The following is a 12,713-nucleotide window of genomic DNA, read 5'->3' as shown; positions in this document are numbered from 1 at the left end:
GGCTGCGGCGGCAGCTCGGGCCCGGCTGGGTGGCACTGGGAGGAGGCGGAGGGGCGGGCGGGCAGCGGCGAGTGCGGGGAACGCCGGGAGCTGCAGCCCGAGAGGCGGCGGCGGCGGCTCGGGGGGCTGCAGGCGGTGAGCGGGCGGTCACGTGGGCACTCCCCGGGCCGGCCCTTCCGCCTCGCGGCCCCGCCCGCGTCCTCGACCTGACCCCGGCGAGCGCGCCCTGCAGGCCCAGTGGCGGCACGGCGGCGGCCGGACCTCTGAGTTCTGGTGGAACCGTCTTAACCCCGGGCGCTCGGCTCTGCTAGGGGCGTCTCTACGCTCCCTCTGCGCCAAGGTGTCTTTTCGTTTATTCACCTGTGGGTTCCACCGAAAGGGGCTGGATTCTGACGTTTTGCGCCTTTTTGGAAAATTCCCATAAGAGGTGGCGTGAATTGTTGCATCTTCGTTCTCCAGTTAAACGAGATAAACACCATAGGAGGTTACCCCAGTTGATTGAATTACTCAGGAAAAACAAAACGATGAACAGAGGTGGAAAATCACTTTGCAAAAGTCCGTGGTTGAAATAACAATAGGGGAAAAAATAGGTTGTAATATCCCTTGGTTATATCCTTTTATATATCTGACATAATGGCAAATGGATTGTCCTCTCTGCTATGAAGCCCCAGCTATTTAACAGCATACATCAAATAAGTGGACCCAAGAGTAGAGATTCCTCCCTCTTCTTGGCAATCAGTGTCTTCTAGCAAAACCCATATTGCTGAGCCAAGACTCTTCTTTAACTAACCTAAAATTTTAATACTTAACAAATATCCAATTTATTGTAGAAAAAAATGTCACCTTCTACTTTGAGGAAATCTTTCATGAAGATTCAAATGAACGTTTCATGAATATATAATGAAAATTTTATAAATTAAACTTTATGTGCTATCTATAATGAAAGGATTTAATAAAGTGTTTAATTACTTTGGGCAGATTTATGCTACCTTTTTTCCCAAACATTTAGGATTTCTGCCTTGCTTTATTTGTAAATTTAATTTAAAACTCTGATCAATAGTTAAACTTATTTTGTGACAAAGACTTCCACTAAAAAGAATTGTTATTGCCTGAAACTGTTTGGAATAAAATAGTCTGTGTATACCTTGACACGAACTAGGCCAGAAATGCCGTGTACGGGCAAAAACTTTGGGCTTGGAGTTGGGAGATTTGGGTATTAATCTTGGCACTGCCGCATTTCTGGAAGGGGTTATACCCTAGTTTGTGTGATAAATACTTGTATCCAAAACATAATATATTTTAAATGGAGCGTGTTAGATATTACCTATGAAACAGAGACCCAGTTTTTATGTTCACAGCTTGTGCTTATTTTTTTAATGAGAAGGTTAACTTAGTTTAGACAAAAATTGAGAAGCAGTTTCCTAACATCTAAAGCAAGTAGATTCTAATATCTTAAATTTAGCTGGTACATTATAATTTAAGAAAACTTTCACTTTCTTTCTCTTGAACTTCCAAGGGAATTGTGGAGAATGGATCTCCAGGGCTCCAAACATCTGTTGTGTGTGGATATCAGCAACTCTTCTCCTTCCTGTACTCTTCTCAGAGTTTCCCCCACTTCTCAGCCTTGAAATTTGCAGCAAAGAGATTTTATAGAGGCCACAGCTCCAACAGAGACCAGGTCTAGGGACACCCAGATTAAGTGTCAGAACCTCTCCCACCAAAGCTGGGGATTCCAAAGTTGTTACTCACGGGAGCTGTGATATCAACCCCTCTCCAAACTTCCCTGTGATTCTTTTCCTGAAGATATTTTTGTCTTTGCACATATCTTGTTGCATTGAAATAACTTATTTACGTTTTCTGCTGCCCCACTAGACTGTAAGCTCCTTCAGGATCTGAGTCCTACTCATCTTTGAATTTCTGGAACCTGACACATAGTAGGTGCTCAATAGATGATGAAGTAATTAATTTAAGATGCTCTAGTGCTATAAAGAAAACAAAAAGAAAGCTGCTGAAGATTGTGAGGCCTATCTACACTTCCTTATGAGGCTGGCTCTTAGAACCTCAGGGCCAGTAGCAACTCCTTCTCTTCATACTTGTTATTCATAACCAGAACATATCACCACTTGGTAAAAGGACAGCATTATCAAGCACTGCTGCATGAATTTTGTCCCCTGTGTACTGGAGGGATCTGAGTGTCAGACAACATGTGTAGTAGTTTCCTGTGGCTGCTATAACAAATTATCACAAATTTAGGGGCTCGAAACAACACAAATGTATTGTCTTACAATTCTGGAGGCCAGAAAGTCAGAAATGAGTCTCATGGGGCTAAAATCAAGGTGTCAGTGGCTCTTCTTTGCTTTTGGGGCTGTAGGAGAATGTTTTCTTGCTTCTTCCACTTCTAGAGGCTTCCTTGGTTTGTGGCTCTCAGACAGCAATCACATCACTCCCATCTCTACTTTAGTCATCACGTATCTGACCCTCTCCTGTCTCCCTCTTTCACTTCTAAGGACCACAGTGATTACTTTGGACTCAGTGGGTAATTTAGCGTCATCTCCCATCTCAAAATCATTAGCTTAATCACCTACAAAGTCCCTTTTGCTATGTTCTGGGTTCTGGGGTTTAGAACAGGAACATCCTTAGGGGGTCCATTATTCTGCCTACCGGAGCACATCTGTTCTCTTTAGCAATATCAAGCCCAAGCAAACAACAGGTGAGGCAGGACCTTGAACAATCCAGCACTAAAATGTACATCTAAACTATAATTTTCACTTGCTGGACCATACAGGGATCGCAGCAACAAACAACCATTAGTAACTAAGTGAGAGTTACTTCAAAGAGGATGGATCTGAATGGAATCTCAGCTCTGACACAGCAGTATCATTTACTATCATTACTGCTTTAAGGCTGTTTCTTCATGTGTAGAATAGGGATTGTGTTACCTCTTCTCCCTTTTGGGATTATGGTGAGGATCAAGTGAGATAATGTATATAAAGCTCCTTCCAGCGCAGGAATAGGAACCCTGGGGCTATTTGTTACCACCAGTGCAGAGTGAAGGTAAGAGCATGATTTTACCAACTTATAGGCAACAAATCATGAAGTGTCCCAAGTTTCGTCAGTACTGATTTATAAGATGTTGGCTAAAGTGTGTTTACTCCAGATTCCTTAGAAAAACAGAAAAGTAAACACCCCCTAATGCATATTCTCCCAAGAAACAATCCAGATGGAGTTTCTGTGGCGTGTAAAAGTTTAGAAGCACGTTTTAAGTTCAATCTAAAACAATACATTTGGAAAATTATGCAGAAAAATTCTGTTCGAGCCCCACTCCCTGTCAAGACACATCACTCTCAGCTCCCACGCCACTTCCTAACAAAGACAAATGTAAGTGTAAAGACACTCACAACTTCAAAATGTGCCTTTCCACCCATGTGCCTTCTTTACTCTGACATATCCCTCTTAACCCACGCCTGAGCTAAAAGACTGGTGAGGAGGCAAGTCATGTGCTTTTCTAAATCCAAGTTTGAACTTAGAACTAGAAAATAAACGTAATGGGAGATGTGTGTTGGAGTCTGATCTCTGTGACTCACTCTCTGAGCCACAAAACTCACTTTAGGTCTTACATGTCTCATCTCTAGTTCTTTCTAATTTAGGAATATGACCTCGCAGTAAAGGAATTCAGCAGTCTATGTCACGTGAAGAGGTAATGAAGTAGAGGGTAGCAGCAGTGAAGTGTAGTAAGTAGTGAAATGTAGTTTAAAACAGTCTCTAATTCTCTATTTATAAATGCCAGTTTGTTAACTCACAGACACATTTCAGATCCACTATCGGTTACTTGTGATATTAATTCAATTGTTAATTCAATTATGATATTAATTTAGGTAGCAATCAGTTAACCTAAATTATACAAACCATACAAAAACAGCATCTGAGAGAAGAAACTTGCTCATAATTTATTTAAGGTGGAAATCCTTTGTTTTTAAATCATAGACAGAAATCATACAGACATGAAAAATGTAACATGTGAAAACTATATGTTAATAGACATGAGTTATGGAAGGCAAGAGATCAAAAACTAATTCAAGAAAGAAGAGTTTATTTATTCCATTCATTCATTTATTGCTTTATTTTATTTATTGAGTACCTCTACTGGGGCTAGGAATGAAAGATAAAAATAACACAGACCCTGCCTTGAAGAAAGCTAGATTTATGAGAATAGAGCAAGGAAGCCAGTTGTCTACAGAACAATCTTGTGCATGCTATAATGGCATATGTACAGGATGCCTTGAGAGCACAAAAGAGGGCTACCAGCTCAGTCTGGAGTGAGTTGGGTCTTATGGGACAGGTGGGAGTTAACTAGGCAAATAGGGAAAGGGCATTCAAAGCAGAGAGAACTGAATGTACAAAGCCACAACAGTGTGAATAAAGCACAGGAAACCCCAAGGAATTTGCTATGATTGGAGCAAACTTGATGACGAGTGGTGGGAGGTAGCAGCTCTTATGCGCCAGGTATAGAGTCCTACAGTCAGAATTTTATTCTGTAGGTGATGAGGGAGACAATAAAGATAAAAATTTCTCCCATCCTATGGGTGTGGGTTGTCTTTTCACTTTCTTAATGGTGTCTTTTGAAGCAGAAAGCTTTGATGTTTTAATGAAGTCTAGTTTAGTTTTTCTGTTGTTGCTTGTGCTTTTGATGTTATATATAAGAAACCATTGCCTAATCTATGTTTATAAAGATTTACTCTCGTGTTTTTTTCCTAAGAATTCCAGCTTTACATTTAGGTCTATGATTTATTTTGAGTTACTTTTTTAGTATGGTGAAGTAAGAGTCAAACTTCATTCTTGTGAATATCTAGTTGTCCCAGTACCACTAGTTGGAAATATTATTCTTCCCCTCAAATTTGTTTTAAATGCTATTGTAGATATGCTAGCAATCACGTTAAAAGATGCTATCAATTTTTAGATTTAGAATTGCTTACTGAAAAAGTAAACTGATAAAAAGAAAGAAATTTCTCTTGTATGTCATATCTGGGTTACTTATGTGTCTGAAAATTTCTTAGTAAATGTATCAATAGAAACTTATTTGTTTATTTGAGTATTGAGTTGCTACTATGGGCCTGGAACTTTGGTAGACACTGGATATGAGATGAATTTTCATCAAGAAAGTATTTACTGGAGATATTCCATTAGTTTGGTTCAATTTCTCAAACATTTTTTTTCTATGCATTGCTATTAGATCATATTTTCCATTTTCTTTTCTGATTTTCCAAAACTAGTTTCAGTCGGATGAGTTTTTTTCCCCTTGTGAATATTACAACTAAGATTTGATTTTGTGATGTTTCCTGTACATAAACATTTAAAAATTTTCTGTATGTTAAATTTTTTCTGTACATTGTCAAAAATTTTTTTGATAGTGGCGTCTGCCATTACCAATTTTCTTTTCTCTTTTTTCCTATCAAATCCAATATTTTTGAGCATATGGTCCCTGTCTTCATAGAGCATGTAGTCTAGTGAGCAAATAACTATGAGCCCTGATGTAGGTTAGGGGAATTTATTCTCACAGCAGTGGTGGATGAGTCCCCATTGAGCACATTTTTGTGAATACTAGTATATGCCTAACTCTGTAATTTTTGCCAGTTTGACTGTGTGAACTGGTATTTCACTATGACTTTAGTTTTTACTTGTCTGATTACTAGTGCTGTTGACCATCCTTAACTATGCTAGTTCATATACTTTATAAAATTTTCTTAGGGTCATTTTTTCCCCATATTTGTAGCAGTTCTTTATATATTCAGTACACCAACATTTTGTCTGTTATATGCATTGCAGATATCTTCTTCCATTCTCTGAACTATCTTTTAATTTTGTTTATGGTGTCTCCCAAGTAAAGAAGTTAAAAAAAATTATGTGTCCCTCTCACTCTCTGCCTCTGAGAGGAGATCACAGTCTGTCTATGGAGCATTATCCCTTTTCTAATAACCTTTCCTTTTGAAAAAAAAAATTATGTGATAGAATTTATCAAATTACTTTTTTAGGTTTGTGCCTTTTCTTTTGTTTATAGTTTGTCTTTTTCTCTTCCTTCTTCCTTTCTTTCCTTCCCTCCTTCCTTCCTTCCTTTCTTCCTTCCTTCCTTCCCTCCTTCCTTTGTTCTTCCTTCCCTCCCTCCCTCTCTTCCTCTCTTCTTCCCTCTGGCCTTCATTTCCTTCCTTCTCCTCCTTCTCCTCTTCCGCCTTCTCTGCAATTCTTCCTTTCTTTCAAGAAATCCTTCCCAACCAAATATTTGATGAGCTCAAGGAGTTATTAGTATTAAAATTTTTCTTGCTGTAATAATGATATTGAGCTCCTTTTTGTTTAGACTTTCTTTCCTTTTAGAGATACATTCCTTAATATTTATAGATGAAATAGTGTGATGAGTGGAATTCTTCAAAATAATATGAGACAGGAGTTAGGCGGGGCAGAAAAAGGAATATTGGCCGTGAATTGGTAATTGTCAAAGCTGAGTAATAGAGATTCATTATACTATTCTATCTAATTTTGTATAAGTTAAAATTTTCCTATAATAAAATCTACGAGAGAGAGGCCTTTCCAATCGATATAAAAATATTTTCCTATATATTCTTCAAATAATTTTAAAGTTTTATTTTTTTATTATTTGCACTTAGGCTTTTAATCTGTGGGTGACTCCGAAGGAACACCATAGAAGAGGACCAGAAAATAGGTTTTTACTGGGCTCTTCAGAGGTGATCAAGAAGGAATGCTTTTGTGTGCTTGCGTGGTTGGGCTGGGTCCTTTGACAATCTTTGTCCTAGGAAAGCCCTTTCCAAACCAGTGAAGACAGTTTGTCTTGACTGTGTAGAAACATACCTTTGGACCCAAATTTGAAGAAAGAAGCTCATTACTTTCTATGAGATAGGAATAACCAAAGGAAGTTTTTGACATTTATTAAATGATTTTTAAACCTTCGGTCTCTTTTTGAACCATTTATCCTTTTTTGACCATAGGTCAAAATATTTTTTAAATTGGAATAACTGCATTTATCTAGTAAAATAATTTTGCTAAAGCCTTCATCTCTAAGACTTAGCTCTTTAAGCTAAGCTTAGCTCTTCTGCCCTTGGAATTCCTACCTTCAAAGTAACGTGCACATGTAGAGCTTCTTCCACATTTGGGTGGGGGGTGTTGGCAGATGTTTTTAGATCCACTAGGAAAGAGTTCAAGCTGAGTCTTTGATCTGCTGGGATTTCTAACACATGTCAACTCTCAACATACTTTCTCTAATTCTACCAGATGTAGCCAAAATGTTCATAGTGAGTCCATCAATTTATAACTTTCTTTTGTTACAGATCTCTTGCTTTCTGTTATACAGGATGGATTTCTAGATTTTTCTTTTTCTTTTTTTTTTTTTCTTGTAGTTTGCTTGTTTCACTCTAAGAAATTGTCAAGAGATAGTCTGGACTGGTAGACCCTTTATCTTTGTTTGTCCTAAGAGATGGCATTGTTAGGCTACCCAGTAAGTTAAATAAATACAGTACTTTGCAGACTCTGACTCAGTTGGTTTAGACTTTAGAGAGAAAAAAAGCTGAGTTGAAATGGAGGAAGAATATTAGGAAGTATTAGGAAGCAACATATGGTTTGGAAAAAAATTTTTTTTTCTTGCATGGAATTAAAGTGAGATTAGTCTCACTGAGAGCCAGGAGATCTCAGGATGAAGTTAAATATCCTGTTTAACACAACCCAGCACACACATCTCTTGGCTTTCTTTCACAGTCGTATTGAGTATCCACTATGTGCCTAGTACTCTATTGGCCCACGTCTTTCTACAGAAAGGCTTAACTAACCCATTATTAACCATAATGGTAAACTAAGCAGAGAATTCAGCAATAGTTCTTCAAGCAGATATACAAGTGTTCAAAGAACTACACTCTGGTTGTCTCTGCTTATCTGTCCCTGGGTTAAGAATAGGTACTTCTAAGAGACTCAGAGAAAAGATATTCTCATTTCTACCAATCCTCATTTTAATAACCTTAAAATAACCAGTATAAAATGAGACAGAGAACATCAAATACACGACTGTATCCACAGCTTCCACTTTGCACTGAGGCAAAAAAAATCATCATTGAGTTTATGTCACTTTCTAGTACCCTTCGGCATATTTCTCATCATTTGATCCATAACCTAGCATCAACATCCAAAAACTTTGAAAGCTTAAGCTGTTTTGCTACCACAATGTTGCAGATGGAATCATCCTGAGTCACATTACTTTTTAAACCCTTCAAATAGAAACTTGTAGGCATGGGGTAAACGAAGGAGACTAATAGAGATGTGATAGTTGAACAAAGTTTAGTGGAGTAGAGTCTGAAACAGTGAGAAAATGACTAGGGGGTGGTTCTAGTCCCCAATAAAAAAGAGGTTAAAGTTGCTTAAAAGACACAGAGTTGAGATATTACACTTTACTATCAGTATATTTCAATTTTTTAAGAGTTCAGGGATGATGAAACATTAAAGTTTAGCCTACATTTTTCACTGGTCGAGGCAAAAGCGTAAGTCCTTGAGTTAAATAGCTCTAATCAGCTAATAAAAAGAAGCATAAAATTTGTAAGGAGAAATAGTTTTTCGTGGGGCTAAATTCTAAGAGAAATTCATTGAAATAAAAAAATAAAAAATTGAGTATTATATATGAAGGGTTTTTGCATGTTTTTTTTCTGGTTTAATCCTTACACAAGTACTGTGATGCATATTGTATCATCTTCATTTTACAAATAAAGAAACTGAGGACACAACAGTTATGTTGATGAGACACAGCCAGGTTTTGAACCCTGATACCTCTGAATTAAAAGCCTGCATTATGCTAGTCACACCACACTGCCTCTCAGTGGACACTCATGTATACTATTTGTGTAGTTTTGGACGGTGAGTTCATTTGCAATGGAGCTTTATCTGTGGCAATATTTTGCAGCCTGGACTGAGGCATAGTCCATCTAGAGTAGTTTTGTGTTTGTTTCTGTTGGGCGCATCAGGTATGACTAGCCCCCAAGGGCTTCTTTTTCTAGGATTTTGAGGCAGGTGTTTAGATTATTGATTTGATTCTTTCTTTCTTTTCTAATGGATGCATTTGGTGCTATAAATTTCCCTCTCAGTTCTACTTCAGCTGTGTCCCACAAAATACTGATATGTTGTTTTTTTAATTTTCATTCTGTTCAATGTATTTTTAAAATTTCTCTTGAAGTTTAAAAGTTAAAAGTTTAAAATGAAATTAATTTAAGGACTTTGAATTATTCTGAATTATCTAGGTGAGCATAATCTAATCACATGGGTCCTTAAAATCAGAGAACCTTTCCTGGCAGTGGTCAGAGAAATGTAACATTTGTAGCTTTGAAGATACAGGAAGGAGGCCATGAGCCAAGGAATGTGGGTGACCTCTAGAAGCTGGAAAGAACATGGAAATGAATTCTTCTCAGGAGCCCCCAGAAAGGAGAGCAGCACTCCAGAAACTTTATCTTAGCCCAATGCGACCCATGTCAGACTTCTAACCTATGACTCATAAATTTGCATCATCTAAGCTGCTAAGTTTGTGGTAATTTGTGGAGCAGCAATAGAAAACTAGTACACTGAAACTTTCTATTTTTCCATTTGCTTCAAATGTTTTTATGATTGTCCACTGCATTTTTATCATGGCTGCTTTAAAATCTTTGTCAGATAGTTCTAACATGTCATCTCGGTGTTGGGATCTCTCTCTCTCTCTCTTTTTCATTCAGTTTGAGATTTTCCTGGTTCTTGGTATGAGTAATTTTCGATTAAAACATGGACATTTTCATATTATGAGATTCTGGATCATATTTAAACTTTTCTGTCTTATCTGGCTTTCTCTGACCCACTGACAGGGGAAGTAGAGGCACTACTTTGTAAATGCCAAGTGTAGGTAGAAGGCCAGGTTTCCCACTCAGCCTCCTCATCATTGCTGGCAGTGGTGTGAGTCCCGGCCCCTCACATGGTTGTCACTGACACTGTGGAGAAAGAAGGGAATATCTCATTACTGGCTGGTGGGGATCAAAGTCTAGATTCCCTTCTGTGACACCACCCCAGAGGGGGTGTTGTGGTACCTCATTTCATCCTTATGAAGGTGGAAGTCTAGACCCCCATTTAGTCTTTGCTGGTATTTGTGTGCAAGGCCAGTTTTTTTGTTTTGTTTTTGTTTTTCCTGTGGTGTTTGGCTAGAATAGAGGGGTTATTGTCTAAATGTTTTTTTCCTTGCTAGGCAGCTCCTTTCCTGGTCCTTTGGCTAGAGAAAGCTTTTGTTGTGGCTTTATTTTCTGTTTGTGCCATTTGGAATTTCTGATTGTCAGCTTCTTCAGCATTTTTGGATATATGAGTCAAAAAGAAAACACAGGGACTCATCACTGTGTCTTTGCTTGGATCCCAAGGTCTCTATTCAGTCTGCCTTCACCCTACTTTTCAGTCTTACGTTTGCTTTATATACAACGTCCAGGGTTTTTAGTTGTAGTAAGTGGGACGATTAGAGAAAAGAATGCTTACTTCATCCCAGAAATGGAAGTGTGCCTAAGGATCACTTATTTTTTTCTATTTAACTCCCCATTTTATGCTCTGAGAAGCATTTTTCTTCACATCTAGAAAGACCTTACCGAAGTCTATATCCATTCCATCTCCTAAAGGACTTTGTTTCCAGGGCACTATTATTACTGATGGATCACTCTGAAAAAATTAGGTGCTCTTACAATGGTTTTTGGTTTCCAAGTTCTCACTCAGGTTACCAAGCCATAGGAAGCAGAGTTAATCTAAGGCACTAAGCTGATTCCATTATGCAAAAAATTTTCTCCCCTTAAGGACATGGACATATGGACACAAAGCTTTTAAAAACAACATGCGGTGGGGCCTTTATACAGTTTAGTGGGATGACATGATGGTACAGAGGAAATGGGCTTTGCAATTATATTTTTCTAAATGGTTTGAACTTCGTCTCACTGCTGACATCTGGAATGGTCACAAGGCCTTAGAGGACTGCCCCAAATTTTCATCCTTAGTACCCTTCAGCTGGGATGCTAAATCCACCATGTTCTCTTTAGATTCAAGGGAAGTAGGTGATTCCACAGGAATATCTGTCTTTGGAGCCTCCCCACTCAACTTGCTTTGGCTTTACATCTATCTTGTAGGTTTGTGATGGGAGCAAAAGAAGAAGAGGGACATTCTCCTTCAAGTAGAGGTCCTGCCACATTCTGGGTGGTTGTTTTAGTTGTTCCCCAATGAGACCCAGTGATCCTATCCCTCAGGCCCTACAGGCAGCTTGTAGTTCTGACACACTCAAAGCACTCACCCCTTCTTTGGCAATTATTTCATCATCTGTTTTATTAGACTTCAGTTTCATGAGGAGCTGAATGCAGAGCAAATTGTTGGTTCTAAAGGACTGCAGTTCTAGCAGTTTGCAGAGGGCAACCAGCTGAGTTGATCTAAGTGCTCCAGGGTTAGCTGATTTTCAGATAGTTTAGAAAAACGTGTTGGGCTCGCGGCCTGTCTGGACCTGTGCGACATGGGATGGGAACTGAGTACAGGCATCTCCCAGCTTGGCCCTGTTCCTTCTTGCCATTTCTATAATCATTTCTTGAAGAAATTTGCTGATTCCAACTTTGCAGCCATTTTTTTTTTCTGTTTTATTTCTTTTTTGATTCACTTTCGAAAGTTGATGGCAACATCTCAGGGAAGAGTTTCAGAAACACCGTTAATAAGAATTCCATGGAGGGTAAAATTATGAATGCCATAAATGGAACCAGGTAGAGGAAATCAGCACAAGTCCTTAATAGCTTGTTCAGGCAATAGCTAAGACTATATTATACCTGTAGAAGACCATATTTATATTTGTCTCAACTAGTCAACATAGGGACTTATAGGGTAATATGCCTGATAGTCACCATGGTAACCATCTTAAAGTCCTAAGGATCAGTTTTTAAAGTTGATTTTTCTCCTTATAGGTTTTGGACCACATATTGGCAAATTTTTTTCCCAGTCTACACATTTAATAAAGAGAGTTTTGACTTTCTATGGGTTTTCAGTTCAACTCTGGTTTGAATGAGCCCCGGGGCTTATCTCCATGTAGGTTTTTATAACAAGCCCTTGTAGTATTAAGATGATCAACTCTTCCAGCTGCTCCCCACCGTCACCAGGATAGCTGCAGATTCAGTTCATGTCACTACTCTCTTGTGCATTCAGCAATGAATTTTAACAGACGCTCATTGTGTTTAAGTTAGCATTTCTGAGTGTTTTAAAGATTTATATATTTTGTTAAAATATACATAAAATTTACCATTTAAAAATTCATTGTGGTAAAATATACACAACATAAAACTTTCCATTTTAACTATTATTTTTATAGTTCAATGAGTTTTTCAATTATAGTTTCCATACAATATTAGTTTCAGTTGTATAGTGTAATGATTATAGATCTATATAACTCACAAAATGATCACCCCACTAAATCTAGTACCTTACATATTTATTACATCGTTAACTATATTCTTTATTCTACACTTTATATCTCCATGTCTACTTTGTAACTGTCCATTTGTACTCCTTAATCCCTTTGCCCTTTTCACCACCCCCCAACCTCCCTCCTATCTAGTAGTCCTCAAAATATTCTCTGTATTATGAATTTGTTTTCATTTTTGTTGTTGTTGATTTTGTTCTTTAGATTCCACATGTACGTGAAATCATGT

General features: G+C 38.1%; 1 pseudogene; it reads right to left on the bottom strand.

Annotated features, from left to right (window-relative positions):
- Positions 1 to 10,989: 10,989 nt before the first annotated feature.
- On the bottom strand, positions 10,990 to 11,798 carry LOC102896792 (annotated as a pseudogene).
- Between the last annotated feature and the right edge of the window lie 915 nt (positions 11,799 to 12,713).

This window comes from Pteropus alecto, unplaced genomic scaffold (assembly GCF_000325575.1).
Source record: "Pteropus alecto unplaced genomic scaffold, ASM32557v1 scaffold104, whole genome shotgun sequence".
Taxonomy (NCBI): domain Eukaryota; kingdom Metazoa; phylum Chordata; class Mammalia; order Chiroptera; family Pteropodidae; genus Pteropus; species Pteropus alecto.
This window is presented reverse-complemented; position numbering and strand designations above follow the sequence as displayed.